Source organism: Balaenoptera musculus, chromosome 1 (assembly GCF_009873245.2).
Source record: "Balaenoptera musculus isolate JJ_BM4_2016_0621 chromosome 1, mBalMus1.pri.v3, whole genome shotgun sequence".
Classification (NCBI taxonomy): domain Eukaryota; kingdom Metazoa; phylum Chordata; class Mammalia; order Artiodactyla; family Balaenopteridae; genus Balaenoptera; species Balaenoptera musculus.
This window is the reverse complement of record NC_045785.1, coordinates 78,405,191-78,415,020: the sequence shown is the minus strand read 5'-3', so window position 1 is coordinate 78,415,020 and position 9,830 is coordinate 78,405,191.

Here is a 9,830-nt window from a genome sequence, read left to right as displayed (position 1 = left end):
ATAGATAAGAGACTCTGAAACTGTCTCCAAAGGAACTGACTTTATTTGTAACAAAGTGTAGGGGAGACCAAACCTAAGGCCTCTGTCAAAACCAACTGATATTTGAGTGGTAATCAAGAAAGAAATTTGGGTGGTAAGCAGTTTAGACATTTCATTGGTAAGCAATTATATACTCTTCTTAATTAAGAGCAATAAGCTAAACAGCAGGCCAGCTAGTTTATGAGAGAGAACCAGAAAAAGAAACCCTTAAGAGCCCTGCTGTGATCAGAACCCCCCAAACTGCCTGTAATATCTACCCTTCTCCAAATTTAATTGAATCCTAGTGGAGCAATTTATTCCCTAAGGCATTGTCAAAAACTATAGAGCATTCAGCTGGAAGTTAGTTGACCCTAACAAATGGTTGGAATTCCATTAGTGGAAGACAGTTTGACAGAGGAATTAGGGAAAGAGACCAAGAAAAACCTGATAAAACCACTGCCATCCCAGGTGATTGTCTGCCTGCCCAAGGCTGTTCCCTCTGAGGATTGACACCAGATGCTTCACACTATGGGGGAAATAAACTAGTCTAGCCAAGTTAAGAAAATAATAAATTTAGTTAAACATGTTTTATTCCCAGAATGTAGTCTATCTTGGGAAATGTTCTATGTGCATTTGAGGAGTATATGCATTCTGCTAGTGTTGGGTGGAATGTTCCATAAAATCAATTAGAACAAGTTAGTTGATAAGGTTGTCCAGGTCTTCTGTATACTGGTTTCCCATCTACTTGTTCTGTCAGTTATGGAGATAGAGGCATAGAAATTCCTAGCTATAATTGTGAATTTGTCTATTTCCCCTTGCATTTCTATCATAATTTGATTCATGCATTTTGAAGCTCTATAATTTGATGTATAAACATTTACGGTTATTATGTCCTCCTGTTAAACAGAGGCCTTTTCATTGTGAAAGAGTTTTCTCTTTCTTAGTGATATTAATTGCTGTGAAATCTACTTTGTCATATTAATTTGGCCTCTCTGGCTTTCTTTTCCTTGGGGCAAACATGGTACATCTTTTTCCATTCTTTTACTTTTAACTTCTATTTGTCTTTACAGTTAAAGGGGGTTTTCTGCAAGCAGCATGTAGAGGTGTGGTAGACTGAATAATGGATGGGTCTCCAGAAGATGTCCATATCCTAATCCCTGGAATCAGTGAATATGTTACATTACATGACAAAAGGGACTTTGCAAATGTGACCAAGTTAAAGATCTTGAGAGGGGGAGATTATTTACATCCTCTGTGGGGACCCAATGTAATCACAAGAGTGTTTTTAAGAGAGAGGCAGATGGGTCAGAGTCAGGAAAGGTAATGTGATGATGAAAGCACAGAAAACAAGATTCATAAATGCTACTGTGCTGGCTTTGAAGATGGAGGATGGGACCATGAGCCAAGAAATGAAGGAAGTCTCAAGAAGCTAGAAAAAGCAAAGAAATGAATTCTCCCCTAGAGCTTCCAGAAGGAATGCAGCTGGCCAATCCATTTTTGAGTCTGACCTGCAGAACTATAAGAGAAGACACTGTGGTTGTTTTAAACCGCTAACTTTGTGGCAATTTGTTACAGTCACAATAGGAAGGTAACACAGATAGGTCACTGTTCCATGTTTTTTCAATTGTATAAAATAATATCTGTCTTTCAGTTGGGTTGTTTAACACTTTTACACGTAATGCATTTATTTGTTGTGCTTAAATTTACATTCTTGTTATTTTATCTATTTGTTCCACAAGTTTTTGTTCCCCTTTCCCTCTCTTTTTGACTTATGTTGCATTTATTGAGTGCTTTTTATGATTTATGATTCCACTTTGTCTCTTTGATTGACTTATTAGCTTTAGTCCTTTGTCTTTTTTTCTATGTTTGAGGTAGGATTTATAGTATACATTTTTAAATTACCACTGTCCATTCTTAAGTGATATTATAACATTTCATTTGTAGTACAAATGCCTTACAGTTACCTTCTTTTCCATCTACTGGATTTGTACTATTATTGTCACATATGTTAGTACTACATATGCTATAACTGTATAATCTATGCTTACTACTTTTGGTTTACATAGTCACTTAGACAAATTACATTAATAAAAAGAAGACAAGTCTTTGTACACTTGTAGGTAACATATCAGGTGCTCTACATTCTAAATCCAGATTTCCATCTGATATTATTTTCTTCTGCTTGAAGATCTTCCTTTAACATTTTTGTAGTATAGGTTTAATGCCAATGAATTTCAACTTCTGTATGTTTGGAAAAGACGTTACCTTCATTTTTGAAAATTATTTTCACTGGGTGGTGACAGTGGTACTTTTTACACATACAGGTTCTGGGCAGTGATAATCTGTTTTGTTTTTTTAACAATCATCCCAAGGGGATTTATTCATAGTACTCTATAATTACCATGTGAAAATTGTGATTTAGTAAGGTTATTGCCTTGCTCAGATCACATAAGAAGTCAATTATAGTGGGAATATTTTGAATCTTGAATATTTTGAATCTTAAATATTTAATGTAAATTATGACATTTATGTTATTTATGACATTTGATACTTTTGTATATAATGCTGTTTGTATAAACTTATAAAAATAAAGTGATAGTATAGAGAACCATTTTACTAAAGCCAATCAAATATTTGCCTGAACACAAGCAATATTTCAAATTAAACCTATTTTAAAAAATAAAATCCTCGATTACAGAGAAAAATAAGATTATGGTGAAATCTTATACTACTTAGATAGGTTCATCCTGTTGTGATATTTTGTGACATTTGCATTCTCTTTTTCTAAATAGATGTAAAAATTCTTCTATTTACATTCTTATTCTGATTATTATTTTAGAGAATAAATAGCAGAGGCTATGACCCTTCATCACTACACAACTCAGCACATATCTCTTGAGATCCAGACATCTTCCTACCTTTCCTTCTTGGAAGGGAGCTGCTTTCCTTGGATCTCCCTCATTTCCATGGCTGCTCCTTCTTCCAGCTCTGGCTCCTGGTCCATCACTCTAGTAAACCTGTGCTCAGGAAGGTCATCCTTGGCCTCCTTGCTGACAACTGTGGTGAACTCTCTGGGTGTTTACCATCGCTGGCTTCTCCCCTCTCCTCGATGCTCACTCTGTCTCCTTGCCTCTGAAACTCCATGCTCCCTCAGGACTGTCACCCCTTAGATTTCCCAAGGCTCTTCTTCGTTTGTACTATTAGACTGAATTAAGTCATATCAACACACGATCTGATTGCCTATATTACTCACATAGACCCCTTTCCTCAGGATTGATTATTTCAATTTAACAAATCTACTGTCCCCAGCCTGGGGACTGAGCAGAGAACAAGAGAGACATGGTACCTGCCCGATGTCCTCTCCCCGCATCTCCAAGCTTAAGCTTTAGTGGAGATAAATTACTAGTGTGATAAGCAGTGGATTGTGATCAGTGTTGTATTGTCTCCAAAATACTAGCAACCTGAATCCAACAACACATTAAAAGGATCACACACCATGATCAAGTGGGATTTACCCCAGGGATGGAAGGATTTTTCAATATCCGTAAGTCAGTCAGTGTGATACACTACATCAACAAATTCAAGAATAAAACCCATATGATCATCTCAGTAGATGCAGAAAAAGCTTTAGACAAAATACAGTACCCATTTATGATAAAAATTCTCCAGAAAGTGGGCATAGAGAGAACCTACCTCAACATAATGAAGGCCATATATGACAAATTCACAGCAAACATCATTCTCAATGGTGAAAAACTGAAACCATTTCCCCTAAGATCAGGAACAAGACAAGGATGTCCACTCTTGCCACTTTTATTCAACACAGTTTTAGAAAACAAACTTATGGTTACCAAAGGGAAAAGGTGGGGGAGGGATAAATTAGCAGTTTGGGATTAACATATACAAACTACAGTATACAAAATAGATGATCAACAATGACCTACTGTATGGCACAGGAAACTCTACTCAATGTTCCTTAGTGACTTATATGGGAAAAGAAACTGAAAAGAATAGATATGCGTATATGTATAACTGAATCCCTTTGCTGTACATCTGAAACTAACACAACATTGTAAATCAACTATACTCCAATATAAAATAAAAATTAATAAAAAAAGAAAAAAATGTTGCCAGAATCAGAAGCCTCTTCTAATTCTCCTTTTTATTTCTACTCAGAATAATATTAAGTAAAGAACTTATATCAGAATAAAATCCAACACCATCACTAAGATTATAAGACAAATCTAAGTAAAACCCCTAAGGTTACTGCCTCTTGTACAACATACGTATTTCACAGAGATAAGGGTTTCTTTTCGGTCATAGAACCATGAAGCTAAATCTAACATGAGAAGATGATAATGATGATGATGACAATGATGGTAACAAGTACAATAGTAAAGGAGGTCATATTCATGAAGTCATGTTCGAGCATCTTGGGGTAGATTTCTCACATTATGTCCTACCAGGTCAAACGCACAGGATGCTGTGAGCCAAACTCAGATGTAGACCTGACTGACATAGGGCATGTGCTTTTAAACATGATTGCATTTATTTGTTCAATAAATAGTTATCGACCACTGACCATGTGCTGGACACTGTGGAAGGCATTGGGGAAAACAGCAGGAATACCGTGGTTAGTAAAACAGCCATGGTCCCCACGCTCATGCAGTTTTTTAGTTCACAAGTAAGACATCAACAAACTGTCATACCAATAAGTGTAATATTTCAACTTCTGAAAAGCATTGTAAGGGACTAGTCCAGGATGCATGAAGAAGTGTGGAGGGGTAACCCAATGTAGACAAGTTGGTCAGAAATGCCTCCCTGAGAAAATGAGAGTTAAGATGAATTTTTTTTATTGGAGTATAGTTGATTTACAATGTTGTGTTAGTTTCTGGTGTACAGCAAAGTGATTCAATTATATATATATATATTTCTTTTTCAGATTCTTTTCTATTATATCAATAGTTTATTACAAAATACTGAATATAGTTCCCTGCACTATACAATAGGATCTTGTTGTTTATTTCATATACAGTTATTTATATCTGCTAATCCCAAACCCTTAATTTATCCCTCCTTCCCGCTTTCCCCTTTGGTAACCATAAGTTTGTTTTCTATGTCTGTGAGTCTGTTTCTGTTTTGTAAATAAGTTAATTGTATCATTTTTTAGATTCCACATATAAGCGATATCACATGATATTTGTCTTTGTCTGACTTTCTTCACTTAGTATGACAATCTCTAGGTCCATCCGTGTTGTTGCAAATGGCATTATTTCATTCTTTTTTTATGGCTGAGTAGTATTCCATGGAATATATATATACCACATCTTCTTTATGCATTCATCTGTGGATGGACATTTAGGTTGCTTCCATGTAAGATGAATTTTTACTAGGAGAAAATTGAGTCAGGAAAGGAAGGAGGGAATGGAGTTCCAAGTAGAAGGAGACTTTGTTCAAAACTCTTCACTGAGGAACAGCTTGGTGTGTTTGGTCCTGAATGAAGGCCCATGTGGTAAAGCAGAGATAGCTTGGGTTTAGAGAGGGGGTAGGCAGGAGCCAGATTATGTCGATTCTTGCAAGTCACAGAGGAGACTGGATGTTATACTCACTGCAACTGGAAGCATTTAACTTTTTAAAACTTTTGGGCATAAAAACAACAGGATTCATTGTGGGTTTTTTTTTTTTTTTTTAATCACTGCCTACTGAGTGGAGAATGAATTGAAAACAATCAAAAATAATGATTATAAGTCATGACATCAGCCCTGTCAATTGTTCCCCCTGCAGCTTCCTATATTGACCAGCCTGTTTGTAGAAAGATTTAAAAGATCTAAATGCCACACACTTGCTCCTGAAAAGCAACAGTAAAAAGGGAAGTGTTGGAACTCCCTCCTTAGCCCCCAAAAGTTACAGGCATTTCCAGATATTATGTTGTTAAATGACCTACTGTAAATGTTTTCCAGCCAGGAAAACAATCCCTTAGGTCAATTCAAGATTACTCAAAACAGCATGTTCTGGGATAGAATTCAGATTGAAACTGAAAGCAATAAACAGTTACTTGTATAACAGGCTCAATTCTAGGAAATCAGCTGCTCTTCTGTTCTAGCAAAACAAGAACATGATTCTTAAAATATTTAAACTTGTACCAGACTGCATAAAAATTGTTCAAAGGACAATGAAGCCACTGTTCCTGAGGATGCCTTTGAAGATGGTTACTAGAAACCTCCTTATTCCACTGTGGCCCCCTGTGATTCACTGGCTAGAAAAATATCACATGCAGCTGCTGCTTGTCTGGAAACATCACCAAAGGCTCAGAGCCCACAAAATGTATAATTCATTTTAAGCTGCATGCCTCTGGACTCCTGTAGGACATTTTTTCACATGGTTTCCAGAGCACAGGTGTCTGTGCATAATTTACAATGCCCCACATTTTTAATTCAGCCTCCTACTCTCTAGCAGTGGAAGAGCTACTGGGATAACATATTATAAAAAGGTAAAGCATATATTTAGTATCTGAACATTTCACACCAAAATTCTTGCTAGAAGGGGAAATGTGCATGTTTGTAAAAATTTATTGACATGCCTGTTGGAGCAGAGGTAGCAAATACAAGGATGTAAGTCCCAGTAGAAACCTGTTTGCTCCACAAAGCAAGGTAGTGAGTAGAGGAAAGCAGACAGAGTAAGGAAGAGAGAATGGAGTCATCAGGGTAGGAGAATGAGTTTTGGTGGAGCAGAAGGCTTGTATACCCATCAAAGCTGTGATGAGCAAAGAAGTCTTAGGAAAAGAGATGTCGCCTACAGTACACCTTTAATGGAATCTACTACACTTACCGCATGATTTTTATATAGCCTGCATTTGAGAGTAGGGTTTATAAGAGCTGCTGTTTCCAACTCTACCTCAGATAAATTCCAATCCAAAAACTGAGTGTTCACCTTCACCATGACTGAAAATTCATGCTACGATAGATCAGACAATGACTCAGTATGGTCTCAGCCAGCCCTGGAGAACCACCTAAATGTCATATCATGGGAATAAAATGGAGTCATTCTTTGATCTGATTTTCCCTCTAGGGGATGTATTAGTTAGGGTCTCTAGAGAAGCAGACCCAATAGGAGATGGATCTATCTATCTATTTATCTATCCATCTATCTACCTACCTACCTATCTAGAGGTGTATGTGTGTGTGTGTGTGTGTGTGTGTATAGATAGATATAAAAATAAAAAGATAATATGTCTATCTATGTATCTATCTGTACACACACACACACACACACACACATTAAGGATTTGCCTCTTGTAATTAATTGAGAAGTCCCATGATCTGCCATCTTCATGCTGGAGACCCAGGAAAGCTGGTCATGTAATTCAGTTTGAGTCCCAATACCTGAGAACCAGGGAAGCCATTAGTGTAAATTCCATTCCAAGGGCAGGAGAAGATGAAATGTTCTAGCTCAACAGTGAAGCAGCAGGGGAAAAAAAGGAATGAATTCCTACTTCCAATACTTTTTGTCCTATTCCTGTCCTCAGTGGATTGGATTATGCCCACCATGTTAGAGAGGACAATCTGCTGAGTCCAAATGCTAATCACATCTGGAAACACCCTCTTAGACACACTCAGAAATAATGTTTAATCTGGGCAGTCCAAAGCCAGTCAAGTTGAAACATAAAATTAACCATCACAAGTTCACCTTTTGACAATTTGGCACCCATACACAGCTCCTTAAATCATAGTTATTCTCCAAATAAAGACAATAACAAGCTCATAGTTCCATATAACATGATACAGCTATACTACATGCATTCAAAAGTGCACTAATCCCTTCCCCAGAAAAGGAGGTAAAGTCCTTGAGTAATGTTTACTCTTCTCCTTGATATCCCATAACTTAAATACTGTGATGTAAAGTTAACAGTGCTTAAAACTATGATGTAAAATCAATAAGTCTTATGTTACTTGAAAGACTAAGAGAGGAAAGAAAACAAAAATTTGTATATATACACATACATGCAAACATATTATAGCAAAATAAGGAGGAAATACTCATGACAATTACAGTCTGTTTCTGTAACTAGCCATGTGGTATTTATAACTACCTTTTTCTACTACCTACTTCATATTCTCTTTGCCTTTAACAAGCATCTCAGCTGGTCATGGTTCTTTACATGATATGGGGTGACCCAAACCTTCATTTCTGAAGGGTCTGGACCATTAGTAGTCCTGCCTGGATTGGGTTGTTTTAGTGTTCTGTTGACCTTAATCATTATGAAACGGAGCAGGGCCTATGGTCCTTTCCCGCCCCACCCCATGTCCTCTGCTGCCTTTTGTCTGTAGGAAAACTTTATCCAAAGAATAAGTTTAATCAGAGAAGTGAGAAAATATAGAAGCAAAGAAAAACAGTCAAACAAGACCAAATAGTATTAGTTTAGACATTAAACAAAGTCAAGGACCTTTAGTTCCCTCTTCAAAGGCTATAGGTAATATTCTGAGCCATATCACGTGAGCTGTCTTCTAGATACTGAGACCCCCACCAGGTGAAAGAAGTTAACTACATGATGACCAGACTGTAGCCATGACATAAGCTGCCACAATTCTGAGAACTGGCCCCAAGGAAATGGGAACGAACCGACCCTGGAACTGAAGATTCACTGTCCTTAGAACAATCGAGATGATGCTGATCAGACCACTGCACAACCAGTCTCCAGACGACAGTCAGAGCTGACTGTGCTACTCCCGCATGTAGCCCCCTCCCTCTGCCTATACATCCCTGAAACTTCCCTTTAAAAGCTCCTTCCCACTGACTGTCAGTGGGGGGAGTTGGCCTTTGGACACGAGTCCACCTCTCCCCAGTTGCTGGCCTCCAGAATAAAGCAAACCGTCCTTTCCACCAACCTTGCCTCTTTATTGGCTTTCAAGTGGAGAGCAGCCGGACCCTTCTTTCGCTAACAATTATGCATGGTAATATTAAGAGATGCCCTCAGGATCCTCTATGTTCCAGACATACTCTTCCCCACCTCCATTATGGAGCAGTAGTCCAATTTCCCCTTGGTAATCAGGGTCAATCATTCCAGCCAACACTGTCACTCCCTTCTTTGCCTGTTGATTCAGAGGCACAAGGACACCAAAGTGGCCAGATGGCAGTCTTAACTTCTAGTTCATTGGAATCTTTATTGTGTCTCCTGGTAGAAGCATTACTACCTCTGGAATTAAGACCTCTAAACTAGCAGAACATAGAGTTGTGAAAAGAGGAGGCAAAACTTTTCCTAGGGGGTCCCTAGTGGTAATAGTGAGTGGTGCCATTCCCATTTCTATCCCTTGATTCCTGGATCCATGAATCTTGATTGTCAAAGAATCACAACGTATATTGAACACTGATTCAGAGCATATACAGTATTTTGAAGAAACCTGCCCCAACCTTGCAAGGTTTGTGGACACCTAGCTGGCACTGTAATTGAGTTTTAAAAAGGTTATTTCACAGTTCTATCAAGATGGTGGGGAACAGTAAGATCAATGAATTCAATGGGCATGGGCCTATTGTCACAGTTCATTTGCTGTGAAGTGAGTTCCTTGATCAGAAGCAATGCTGTGTGGAATGCCAGGGTGGTGGATAAGGCATGCTGTAAGTCCACGGATAGTAATCTTGACAAAAGCATTGCATGCAGAGAAGGCACCATCATGGGCCATGTCAGTGGTTGGTGTTGATCTCTGCTACGGGCTAGACACTCAGCAGTGGTGGTAGCCAGAGCAGCCTTGGTGAGCAGACGTCCATGTTGCTGAGCCCATGTATGACCTCCATCCCTGCCACCTTTCTTCTTAATT